The 12,634-nt window shown below is 33.4% G+C and overlaps 1 protein-coding gene across 1 annotated transcript in view; it reads right to left on the minus strand.

Annotated features, from left to right (window-relative positions):
* Nucleotides 1-11,353, minus strand: part of LOC111054360 — a 162,980-nt gene extending 151,627 nt beyond the window's left edge. Inside the window, exon 1 of the mRNA XM_039443245.1 lies at nt 11,028-11,353. The gene's annotated coding sequence lies outside the window, so the exon portion shown is untranslated. The remainder of the gene's footprint in view (nt 1-11,027) is intronic.
* Between the last annotated feature and the right edge of the window lie 1,281 nt (nt 11,354-12,634).

Raw genomic sequence — 12,634 nt, forward strand, 5'->3', positions numbered from 1 at the left:
TATATATTAGGTAGAAGTAAAATGACACTCATTCTTTCACCCATTAATCTATTTACTCACCCAGATAAGTAAGAAAGTCGTGTTTCAGTTTATTCATTGTTGATTATCCATATTTTTTTACCAATATTATTACAATGTATTGTATTTTGATAACTTTAAACTGAAAAACACATTTTTTTGGTGTAACGGCGACCGTTTAGTGCTAGTGTTGTACATTCTCAAGCCAAACAGCAACTCGAAACGGTCGTCGCCACACCAAAAGAATGTGAGTGTTTTTTCACTTTTAAAGTTATCAAAATGAAATATAGTTAATGTTCAACCTTCTACAGGCGCACTAAGACACAACCTCCGTAAACATGGAGGTGTAGTGACTGAGACCATAATTGAAAAAAAAATCAAAGACGCCCAATACGGTATGCACTTTTTCAAGAATTGGCAGAAAAATGTTGAATACAAGTTCAGTTATAGGGTCTGGAAATTCAAAATAACTAAACCTTATTGACTTCTATATCACCCAGAATAGGCAATTTTTCTGCTCTTACCAGCGTTTTCTAAGCTTTTTAAAAATTCAAGAGAAAATTCTTACGTTTGGTACAGAATTTCAGGTAACTTGAGGTGTACCATATTAGATATGTAGGCTATCAAAAGGGCTTAGAAGGTGTGCTAGAAATTGGCGTTTCCAGTGTTTATCTGTGTTTTATCAGGATTTTCAAAACAAAATGAGCAGAAAATGTTCAAATTTTATACAAATTTTTAGCATATCAAATAACAGTTCAAAGAATGAAATGACAAATTTATAGCAACTCTGAATTGGGTCATTAATTGCGCTATAATGATACCCCTGCCATTTAGCAAATGATCTTAACTCAGCTGGGGGACTCTAGCCTTTGCATGTTAGAAGAGACCATCATAAATATTAATATAATTTGTGCAAGAGTGCGCTTAATTATGCATAAACCAAGCGTGCAGACGAGAAATGTACAATATCTGAAAAGAGCAAAAGGAACACTCACACTGTAAGCATGCACTTGGTTGTGTTCAGTGGTTACAACGTGTTTCAATAGCATTTTTCAAATTTTGTTTTTCGGGTCATGCATGATTCGACGTAAATTTGCACTTACCCATTCAATGTGATCATACCATTATTCTCATGTATCAGGATATTATTCATATTATTACTGTTGTGACCAAGAATAAATCTTTCAAGTAATATCCTACCAGAGAGTCAATAGACATATCATTTGTTCATTAGCACTATTGAATTATATTAATATTTTTAGTTACCGTATTGGTTAACCAATTTGTAGGTTACTTGTTTCAAGATAGAAGACTTGATTCAAATTCAAACTTACTTCTTTTACAAAAGTATTAAGTTTAGCAGAGTCATGGTTTATAAATAAGAATTATCATGTTATTGAACAACAATAAATTATAAAAACATTGTTGATAAACTAAATTAGTTTCTTTTTAAACGAATTTGAGTACGATGTATTTATGAGTGCGCTCAACTCTATTCTGGAGTTAAAGTGTTGATTTTGAATCGTGTAGGATAAATATTATATATATATATATTATCAAAGCTTTTTTAGACTTAATATGATTCATAGCTGGCATACATTTAATACCAGTGCGATGGTGTGGTCGTATACATCGATTGTGATCTCTCAGTAACTTGCAGAGAGCTTCAGCTGGGCGGTCTGGCCACCTGTCTATCGATAAACTTTGACTGGAAGGGAACACTCTGTGAAGTCCTTGCTGTGTATCGAAGTCCCAACTCCAGCTTACCTCTTTTCTTGAATGCTCTAGATAATTATCTCAAAGAGTCAAGGAATGGAGTAATGCAAATACTTGCTGGAGATCTAAACTGCAATATCATGAACGTTGTCCCAGGTTCCATAAAGGAAAAATTCATTGACGTGATGAATGAAGCAGGACTAACAGCATGCATAGACAAGGTGACAAGGCCGGCCAGCAACACTTGCATAGACCATTTTTTTGTTAAATTGCCACTATCATTTAATGCCTCAGCTGCTATTCTCCAAACTGCTGTGTCCGACCATTATGCCATATGTTTGAGTATTCTATCAAATAAGGATGTAAAGACCACAAATAAAGATCAGTATTTCTCAAAGGTAGATTGGACAGGAATTCAAAATGCTCTCTCAGTACAGAATTGGGACTCCATCTGTGATGAATCTGATGTGAGTGTTGCAACACTCCTTTTTATAGAAACTCTTCAGAATACAATAAAATTAAATACTAGAATAATTCATGTAAATGCAAGAAATAATAAGTTGAAGCCTTGGATTAGCATAGGCTTAATACAATCAATCAGGCATAGGGACAAATTAAAAAAGAGATTGAACAAACAACCTTTCAATGCTAACCTGAAAAATGAATTCTTACAATACCGAAATAGATTACACTCCCTGATTAAACAAGCTAAATTCAATTATTATAAAAACAAATTAGACGAAGTCTCAAACAATCCCAAGAAGTTATTTGGTCAACTGTAAATGAAGTTTCTGGTAAACCTAATAAAAAGGTAGCATTTCCGGTCGATGTTTTCGCGCAGGATGGGCGGACTCAACAGAATGCTACCGATGTTAGCATCAATTTCAATAAGTTTTTCGCCTCAGTGGGGAAGAGTTTGGCCGACTCGCTAACTCCTATGGGTGAGCCAGAAATAAATGATTCCGATCATGCTATCGAGTCCCTATTTGAATTCCAGCCTGTTACACAAGATGAGCTTAAGAACGTAATTGATAGCATGAGAGGTAATAGCGCCCCAGGCCACGATAGTATACCTGCTAGGGTGATCAAAGAAAATGTTCACATCCTCCTACACCCAATTCAACATTTAGTAAACTTGAGCTTCCAGGCAAGTGAATTTCCAGACATTCTGAAAATTTCAAAAGTAATTCCAATTTATAAATCAGGCACAAAAAATAATTACACCAATTATTGTCCCATTTCACTATTGTCTATACTTTCAAAAATCCTTGAAAGATGCGTAAAGATACAATTAATGCAGTACTTGAACAGACATAACCTTCTATCCACCTCACAATACGGTTTTCAGAAATCAAAAAATTCTTCTGATGCATTATTTGATTTATCTAAATATATTGCAGATAATATAAAAACGAGGAACAAAGTAATTATTACCTATCTTGACCTAGCAAAAGCATTTGATTCAGTCGACAGGGAGAAGCTCTTGACAAAACTGGAGATGATGGGTATCAAACAACCAGCTTTACAGTGGTTCAGGTGCTACCTGAAAGACAGAGTTCAATATGTTCAGATCAATGATAGTTTGAGTGGCCTGGAGCAAGTTGATTACGGGGTTGTGCAGGGGAGTACTCTTGGGCCTATTCTCTTCCTGATATATGTTAATAATCTACCACTGCTGAGCATCAAAAGTAAACTTTTTTTATTTGCTGATGATACGGCTGTGGTCTCAACTGGTAAATTATGGGACGACGCATACAGGAACGCTACAGCTGACTTGTCTAGAATTAAGGCCTGGTTTGACCACAACTCTTTGACTGTCAATATCAGCAAGACCAAGTACATGCCTATAGTAACCCGTAATCAGCAAGATCCAGGACACAAAGACCTGAAACTTCACTCATGTGGGGACTCTACTTCAATTTCCTGCAACTGTCAAAACTTAGAAAGAGTTAATCAATATAAGTACCTTGGGATAACAATTGATAACACCTTAAGCTGGAGTCCGCACATCCAGTTGGTGAAGCAGTGACTTAGAAGGCTACTGTATGCTTTTTCCCAGTTGAGTCAAGTTTTGACCAAGAAGCAGTGTAAGACAGTCTATTACGCATACGTCCAGTCTATTATACAGTATGGCATACTGGTTTGGGGAGGCCTTCCTGCTACCCTCCTTGAACCGCTTGCGGTGTCGCAGAGACAAATTATCAAAACTGTTTTAAATAAGGAATGCCGATATCCAACAGCACAACTTTTTACAGAATTTACAGTTTTAAATGTAAGGCAATTGTACATTAAATCTTTATTGATCTACCTAAAAACTAATAAACTTAAAATTTTATCAGATATTTTACATACCTATCCTACACGGTATAGAGCTAACTTCGGTTTTGCGACGCCGCAGGTGGTTCATGGAGTGGAGCTGAGGACACCTTTTTATTTGGCTCAAATGGTCTATCGTAATTTGCCCGCTGAGATAAGAACTGATATGGATGAATGCAGTGGGGCTGCATTCAAGTGTAAGGTGGAGTGGTGGCTATACCGCCTGGGCTGGGAGTCGTCAGAAAGCCTGCTTCAGTCTGTTTATTGGCACTAAGATCATCTCTATTAATTTGATAGCTTTTCTTATACATACATAGATTTTTTTTTCATTTTTGAGATTATAAATTTTCATAACTTACCTTTCTTCTCTTTATATTTACCACACACTTTATTTAATCGTTTATAGATTTACATATCTTCATTACTATATTCTTTTTGATGGTCATTGGGGAATCGGCTGGTTTCTGTTCCTCGGTAATTTTTTTTTTATATGAGAAGCTACCATTATTTTTTACAATAAGTATATACAAAATATATTTCACTCGTGCAATCTCAAGAATTTATTCATATTTCAATTCTTGAATCTGTATATGTTACTCTTATCAATCTTTTTCTGTTTATGAAATTTCGTCAATGAACAATGTAATAGGTAATATTTAATTTCATAATTTTAATACAAACTATCTTATACTCACCTTCTTGTTAACAAAGCCGGACATTCTATTGCCTATATAATATTATGAATAGACTATTGGCTACCCACTGTAACAAGAACCAACCCCCTACACTCAGACGAATAGTCTTGTAGGGGTATTCCAGTAAAACATGCTCTGTAATACAATGTAATCTGTATTTTGTATGGAATAAAGAATATTTGAATTTGAATTTGACATTTAATAGAGAATGAGTTACAATTTATAAAATAGTGTACCCTGGTAGGTCTACAAAATTAACTGTATAGTTTAACACCGTCATTTTTTTATTGACATTATGACATTTACAATCATGAATAATATTTCAATTGAAGTGCCCAGCCCCCCCAAGGGCAATGGCGCAAGCCCCCCCCAATTCAAGTGTAATGCCCCCCCCCCCCCCCAAAGTACCCCAATTCCCAACCCTTTAGTTTTCAACATTAGTCAGTGTATGACAATAAAATTCACATCTTACATTCTAATCTTCTAAATGACATTATTTACCTTTGGTCTTGTGAGGAGTTCTTTCTGTTTTCATAATATTGTAAAAATATATACCATCGTTCCTTATCTCTATTAAAATAGAAATAAAGTATCTTTTTGATATCATTTTTGAGACTAGCAGTGCACCCGTTCTTGTTCGGGAGGACTAGAAAGTACTAAATTACATCAGGAAAAACTACATGACAAATATTTTAATAGGATATTGAAAGATAAGTAGGGGAGGCTTTGCTTTTTGAATGTTAAGGTTACTTATAAAAAGTTGAATAATAATATAATTGATAATTCTTTATTGCAAAAGAATATTGCATAGCAATTTTGGTACCTAAACATTCATACAAATTTGGAACGATTTTATTCATACAATATATAATGTCGGCAAGCTTAGGTATTCTAAATCCTATAATATAAAACAAGCGATTTCTGTTGAGATGTTTTGATGTTTAAATGTTTAGATGTTTATGTTTGTATTTCACCGGATCTCAAAAACGGCTCTAACGATTCTCACGAAATTTAGAACATAGTAGGTTTATAATATAATAATTCGATTGCACTAGGTTTCATCCCTGGGGAAACTCGCTGAAGGACATTGAAAAAATTTATCAATTTCAATCCTGATTAATTCCAGTAGAACCAATCAGATAAGCTATCTTCTTGAGATGGTCTTCTGTGATTTGTTTCATGAAATTAATCAGGATTAATTTAACATGCTTTTGTGAGAGAAATTTTTGCATTCCTCTAGGAATCAATCTCAATCCACTGTGATTAGATAGAACCTTTCTGTATGAACTATGAATATTTATTATAATTTCTTCTTTCGTAATAATTTGTATATGCTTTTGTAGGTACTCCAGAGCGGAGCTCGGTGCCCCGATATTTATCATAAATTGGAACAGGTTGTCACTGATGTTGTGTTGTTGATAGTATTTGCTTTTTAACATTACAGGAGTAAATAACACAAGTCAAAATCTTTAAATGGTTTGATTTTTGGAATAAAGATATCATCTGAACAAGTACATTTTGTAAATTCTATTTATTAATACCAAATATCGGGGCACCGAGCTTTGCTCGTTATTTATTCATTGATAAACAGAACTCAATTCTTTAAATGATTGGGGAAGGACTAACAGGCACAGCCCAAAACTGTTTCTTCCCCGAATTTTGATTTATACACTATAAAATTTATAGTTGGAATATTTTATATTCCAAAAAGTAGGATACACTTGAATTCAAGTGAAATTTTTAGTCCAAATATTTGAAAACATAAAACTTCTAATTTGGATTGTTTACATACCAAATAGAATAACAAAATAACACTCACTTATCACTTAGAACTGTAAAATAATGATTAACTTTGAATATTAAGATATATACCATCTCATTTCAACAAATCAGATTACTGTATTTTGATCGAGTCAATTAAAATTTCTAGATTTCTCGCGAGATACAATAAGCTAATTGATTACACAGCTGATCTCCCACACAGGCACACGCATCTTCTGTTATCGACAGACGACGAAATCATCATCTATTTTTCCAAGGATGAATTATCCTTTTCATGTCCTTCAGGGAGTTATCTCAGGGATGAGACCTAGTGCAATCGAATTTTGATATCATAAACCTACTACATTCTGAATTTCGTGAAAATCGTTAGAGCCGTTTCCGAGATCCGTTGAACATGAATAACCATATAACCAGATAGCCAGATATAAAAATAGAAAAATATAAACAGATATATAGAAATTGCTCGCTTAATATAATAGGATAACAACTTATAGTCCAGTCAAATGGTCGTTTTTCAGGAACCAGCCCTGAAAGAATTTTTTTCTATGGTTCTATATGTATTTTGGGGCACTGAATTCTAATCTGAAATTTGCTGACACGCAAGAGGGCGACTTCACCCCCAAAATTTTGGACTTTTTTAAGTTTTCCATTTAATCTCGAGAACCTTGAATTTTTCGAGAAAAAGCATTCTCTATATAACATTAAAGATAATTAAATTTCCAATGAATTGAGTGGTAGCGCAGGACTACTTCTTGGATTTTTTATCTGAAGTGTTCCAAAAGATACGCAACTTTAAATGTGCGAGAAATTTGTGATATTTCCCCCATTTTCACAGTCTCGCATATGCAATGGTGCGTATCTTGTGGAACACATCAGATAAAAAATCCAAAAAGTAGTCGATGTTGTGATTAATTTTCTCCTCTTTTCACTCCCATAAATTATACTTCTGTTTCCAATACCGTTAAAAAGTTACAGCCAATTGAATGATTAGGTATCTTTATTTTCTAATTTTTCTTGCGATTTTACTGTCATTAAAGAGTCTCTAAAATGAGTACAATACATGATAGAAACTTGCGATTGGTCTTAAATGAGAGAAAATTTCATGCTCTATAAGCTGAGTTGCCTTAAATTGATCTTGAATTATTGTTTATATCGAAAAACTGTCAAGACTGTGAAAATAAGAAAAATATCGCAAATTTCTTGATTTTTGAAACAAACGTATCTTACTTTACGATTATATTTTTTACAAAAATCATTCACCTCCCATAAAAGAGGAGATTATTTTCTTCAAATCAAGACCAAGTATCATTTTGAGTTACCGACAGTTTTGAATATAGAAATCGGTCATTTTTCTATGCATTGAAATATGAGCTGAAATACACTAAAGTGAGAATTTCCTATTCTTTTAACAAATTTTAGTGACATGATACATGATTTTTAACCGCCTTGACGTGCTGATATGAACGAGCTGTAGTACGAGGAGATGTGATCATTCAGTCAAAAGTCATAAGTGATTAAAGTTTTGATCCTGGACGTATCCTTATGTGTGCCCCCCACTAGGAAATACTGAAATCTTACGAGTGATTCTCATAGAACATAACCCTCGTAAGGTGATTTCAGCCGAAATGTGATTCTTTTTTGTTAGGAAGGCCATGAAAAGGTATTATAATGAAAATTTGAATTTTGGCTGTAGGACATGATTTTTTATTTTTGGGTGTATTCCCCCTCCCACCACTACTAAATTCAAAAATACCAAAGGAATTCTGTTCAGAATTAATATTGTTAATTCACGTGATGTGTGGATTTCTATCATTACTAGAAAAAGAACCTAGTTGTATAGGGTAGAAGTGGTAGGTTTGCATAATTTTGGAAACCCCTTAAAAAAATACCCCTTTTTTTGAAAACTCTTAGCTCTGGAATCAAAAATCGTGGAATCCTGCGCAACCACTCAATTTATTGAAAATTTTATTATGTTTTATATTTTAAATATAAATTTAAGTATCTTTAATGTTATATAGAGAATGCTTTTTCTCGAAAAATTCAAGGTTCTCGAGATTAGATGGAAAACTTAAAAAAGTCCAAAATTTCAGGGGTGAAGCCGCCCTCTGGCGTGTCAGCAAATTTCAGATTAGAATTCAGGGCCCCAAAATACATATAGAACCGTCGCGAAAAATTCTTTCAGGCTGTTTCCTGAAAAACAACTATTCGACTGGACTATTATACAAAACAGAAAAAAGTAATAAAGCATTACACTAATTACTTGATTACTGTGTGGTAAATAGGGTGTAAATTTGAAAGATTGAAATTTGCTTCATTTGATATTTTTCACAAATTTTTGACAAGAGAAGTTTTTTCTCCTGTCAAATTCACTAGAGTTTGCGATGTTGTTTATAATTGCATTCCCATTTCAGAGACATTAATATCATCATGAAACGCCTTCGAGATTAAAATAATTATTAGATTGAGATGTACATTACAATTTAACTTATCATTGTGCTTTTAAGAAAATTAAGTTGCAACAGCAAGGAAACTCAAAGGACCATTGAAAATTAATTAAGCAAAGGAAATCAGAATAATAGTGGATGTTGAAGTTATAATTTATTTTTGTCAAAGATTTACCTTCAAACTCATAGGCTTAGAATTACTAAAATTCCTGCTTACAAAATATTATCAATTGTATTTTTTATGCTGTATATTGAGTTACACTTAGTAAAATATAACATTGTAAAGGTGGGAAAAAGTATTAAAATTAACTACATTAGGATAATATTTCTATTTAATAGCTTGATTTTTTAGCCATGATTCAAAATGTTTACATCAAATATAAAAAAATCATGCCCCCCCCAAAAATGTTGATGGCGCAAATTGCGCCATGCCCCCCCCTTGTGGGCACCCCTGAATTGAACTACTGTATATACCTATACTTTTTTCAAAGTTTAGATTCATTAAAACTGCCTGTAGTGTTTTGAATTACGGTATGTGTTTCCTCTGATCCCACAACCGTGGGTAATTGATAAAGCAGAAGTTATTAAAGATCGTGCTGTAATTCGAATAGCAGAACTGAATGAAGTATAAACATATCAGTTTTTTGACATTATATTTTATATTAATATATATTAGGTAGAAGTAAAATGACACTCATTCTTTCACCCATTAATCTATTTACTCACCCGGATAAGTAAGAAAGTCGTGTTTCAGTTGATTCATTGTTGATTATCCATATTTTTTATCAATATTACAGTATTACAAAGTATATTGTATTTTGATAACTCTAAACTGAAAAAACACATTCTTTTCGTGTAACGACGACCGTTTAGTGCTGGTGTGTTGTACATTCTCAAGCCAAACAGAAACTCGAAACAGTAGTTGCCACACCAAAAGAATGTGAGTGTTTTTTCACTTTAAAGTTATCAAAATGAAATAAAGTTAATGTTCAACCTTCTAGAGGCGCACTAAGACACTACCTCCGTAAACATGGAGGTGTAGTGACTGAGACCGTAATTGAAAAACATTTCAAAGACAACCAATACGGTATGCGCTTTTTCAAGAATTGACAAAAAAATGTTGAATACAAGTTCAGTTATAGGGTTTAGAAATTCAAAATAACTAAACCTTATTGACTTCTATATCGCCCAGAATAGGCGATTGTTCTGCTCTTACCAGCGTTTTCTTAGCTTTTTAAAAATTCAAGAGAAAATTCTTACGTTTGGTACAAAATTTCAGGTAACTTGAGATGTATTCGTTATGTAGGCTATTGCATGGTCTAGAAGGTGTGCTAGATATTGGCGTTTCCAGTGTTTATGTGTGTTTTATCAGCATTTTCAAAACCAAATGAGCAGAAAATGTTCAAATTCTATACAAATTTTTAGCATATATGAAATAACAGTTCAAGGAATGAAAGACAAATTTATAGCAACACTGTATTGGGTTATTAATTGCGCTAAAATGATACCCCTGCCATTTAGAAGATAATCTTTACTCAGTTGGGGGACTCTAGCCTTTGCATGCTAGAAGAGACCATCATAAGTATTAATATAATTTGTGCAAGAGCGCACTTAATTATCCATAAACAAGCGTGCAGACGAGAAACGTACAATATCTGAAAAGAACAAAAGGAACACTCACACTGTAAGCGTGCACTTGGTTGTGTTCAGTGTGAGCAACGTGTTTCAAATTTTGTTTTTCGGGTCATGCATGATTCGAATTAAATTTGCACATACCCATTCAATGTGATCATACCCTTATTCTCATGTATCAGGATATTATTCTTAATATTACTGTTGTGACCAAGAGTAAATCTTTCAAGTACGGTAGTATCCTACCAGAGCGTCAATATACATATCATTGGTTCATAAGCACTATTGAAGAATATACATAGATTTTTCATATGACATGATCTTACATATAATATAAATAAAAAACTCTGATATCTCACTCTGCAACAAATTATTATTTACTCTGTATCGATCAGCCATAACCCATAAAGAACACTTTACTTACCGGTACTTACTTCCAATGAGTAAGATGTATTCCTCATGGTCTTGGATCGGGGAATCGTCAAATTTTTAAATTGTGTCAAACTCTCTTTGTTAAGAGTAGAAACAGATTAGACAAAAATGATCTATGTAAGTTACTGGATTAGGCTGAATATTGAAATCCTTTACTGAGTAAGCTAGCAGTATAATCATTGATCACATATTTTCGTTTATAATAATATTGTTAGAAATACCGTACTGTATGTTCTGTTTTAATACTAAAGATAACCTACACTGCAAAAGTTTTCTATCTCAAGCCATTCTTGTTATGATTTGAGAAGAATTCTTATTCCAATAGTGACTTACATAATAAAATGAGTGATAGCCTACCAATTTACCTTTTAAAAAAATTATGTTTAATCTAAAAATTCCTTAAATCTAATAAAGCTATAAATATTAGCATACTACAAAAGCCTTGGTTGTAATTCCTCTTGTAGAAATTAAGCAATACTATAATCAAAATTGAAAAAACCAATAGGTAGGCCTAATTCAAAGCTCAAGCAACTCAACTTAACACTATATTATTTTTTGACAATAATTGAAATACGTGTTTGAATTTGAAAAAGCTAATTTAAAACAAGGGTAACCCACAAATTGGTTAACCAATAACTAAGAATATTAAGAGAACTCAATGATTACCAAAGACCTTAAAGATGCATCTTTAAGATATCTCTTTAAGGTCTTTGATGATTACTACCCTTGAAATTCATGATGAAGGATAAAAATTGTATTGGTAAAATAAAATAACAACCCTTTATTCGAAAAAGTAGTTATCAGTTGAATTATTAACGTTTATTCATGAAAAATTCCATTCGACATAAACGGTGTACACACGTACGTTTGCCTCGGGTGAGCATACGTGTATGGGCTTGCATTCGCACGTCTGGACACTGTTCGCTGAGGCATGTGGGCGAACCGGAACCACAGAGAAGGGATCAGAGGGAACATTCTTACCGACTATTTTTTCGCCTAATGTGTAGTATCACTTATACCGGTAGAAAGCGCTTGTATACGCAAATGACGATTTCTGTCTGAGCTTGATTAGTACTGTTGTAGGGTGACGTAGTGGGGAGTCATTGGCATCCTACACTTCCCTCTCCAACAAACCAGTTCACACCACTCTCTCACCCCAACAAAACAACTGCTGTCAGGATTTATGGCTTGAGGCATGCATGCATGTCATTGTTTTGCTAATAATACATACACTAGACATTCATTTTTCTTATTCTAATCACTTGCTACTCTCAACTCTCCAGATCGCATGAATGCTGCGTCTCCAGTGACAAAGAGGATTAATTTTTATTTCTAATCAACAAGAACTAGAAAACAATAAGTGAATGAGTAGCCAGATAAACTGTTGTCCATTATAAAAATGTAAAATAATCCAAACTTTATTACATTATGTACTTCAATTCAATAATTGAAAAAATTTAAATCAATCTAATTTAATCCTTAATATTGCAATTTTGAACTTGAAAATTGAGAAAGAGCATGGAATAATTTTAATCATGACATGTTCTTGAGGTGCTGTGTAATGCAGCATTATATTTCTCTATTATTGTTCTAAAATGA

This window comes from Nilaparvata lugens, chromosome X (assembly GCF_014356525.2).
Source record: "Nilaparvata lugens isolate BPH chromosome X, ASM1435652v1, whole genome shotgun sequence".
Taxonomy (NCBI): domain Eukaryota; kingdom Metazoa; phylum Arthropoda; class Insecta; order Hemiptera; family Delphacidae; genus Nilaparvata; species Nilaparvata lugens.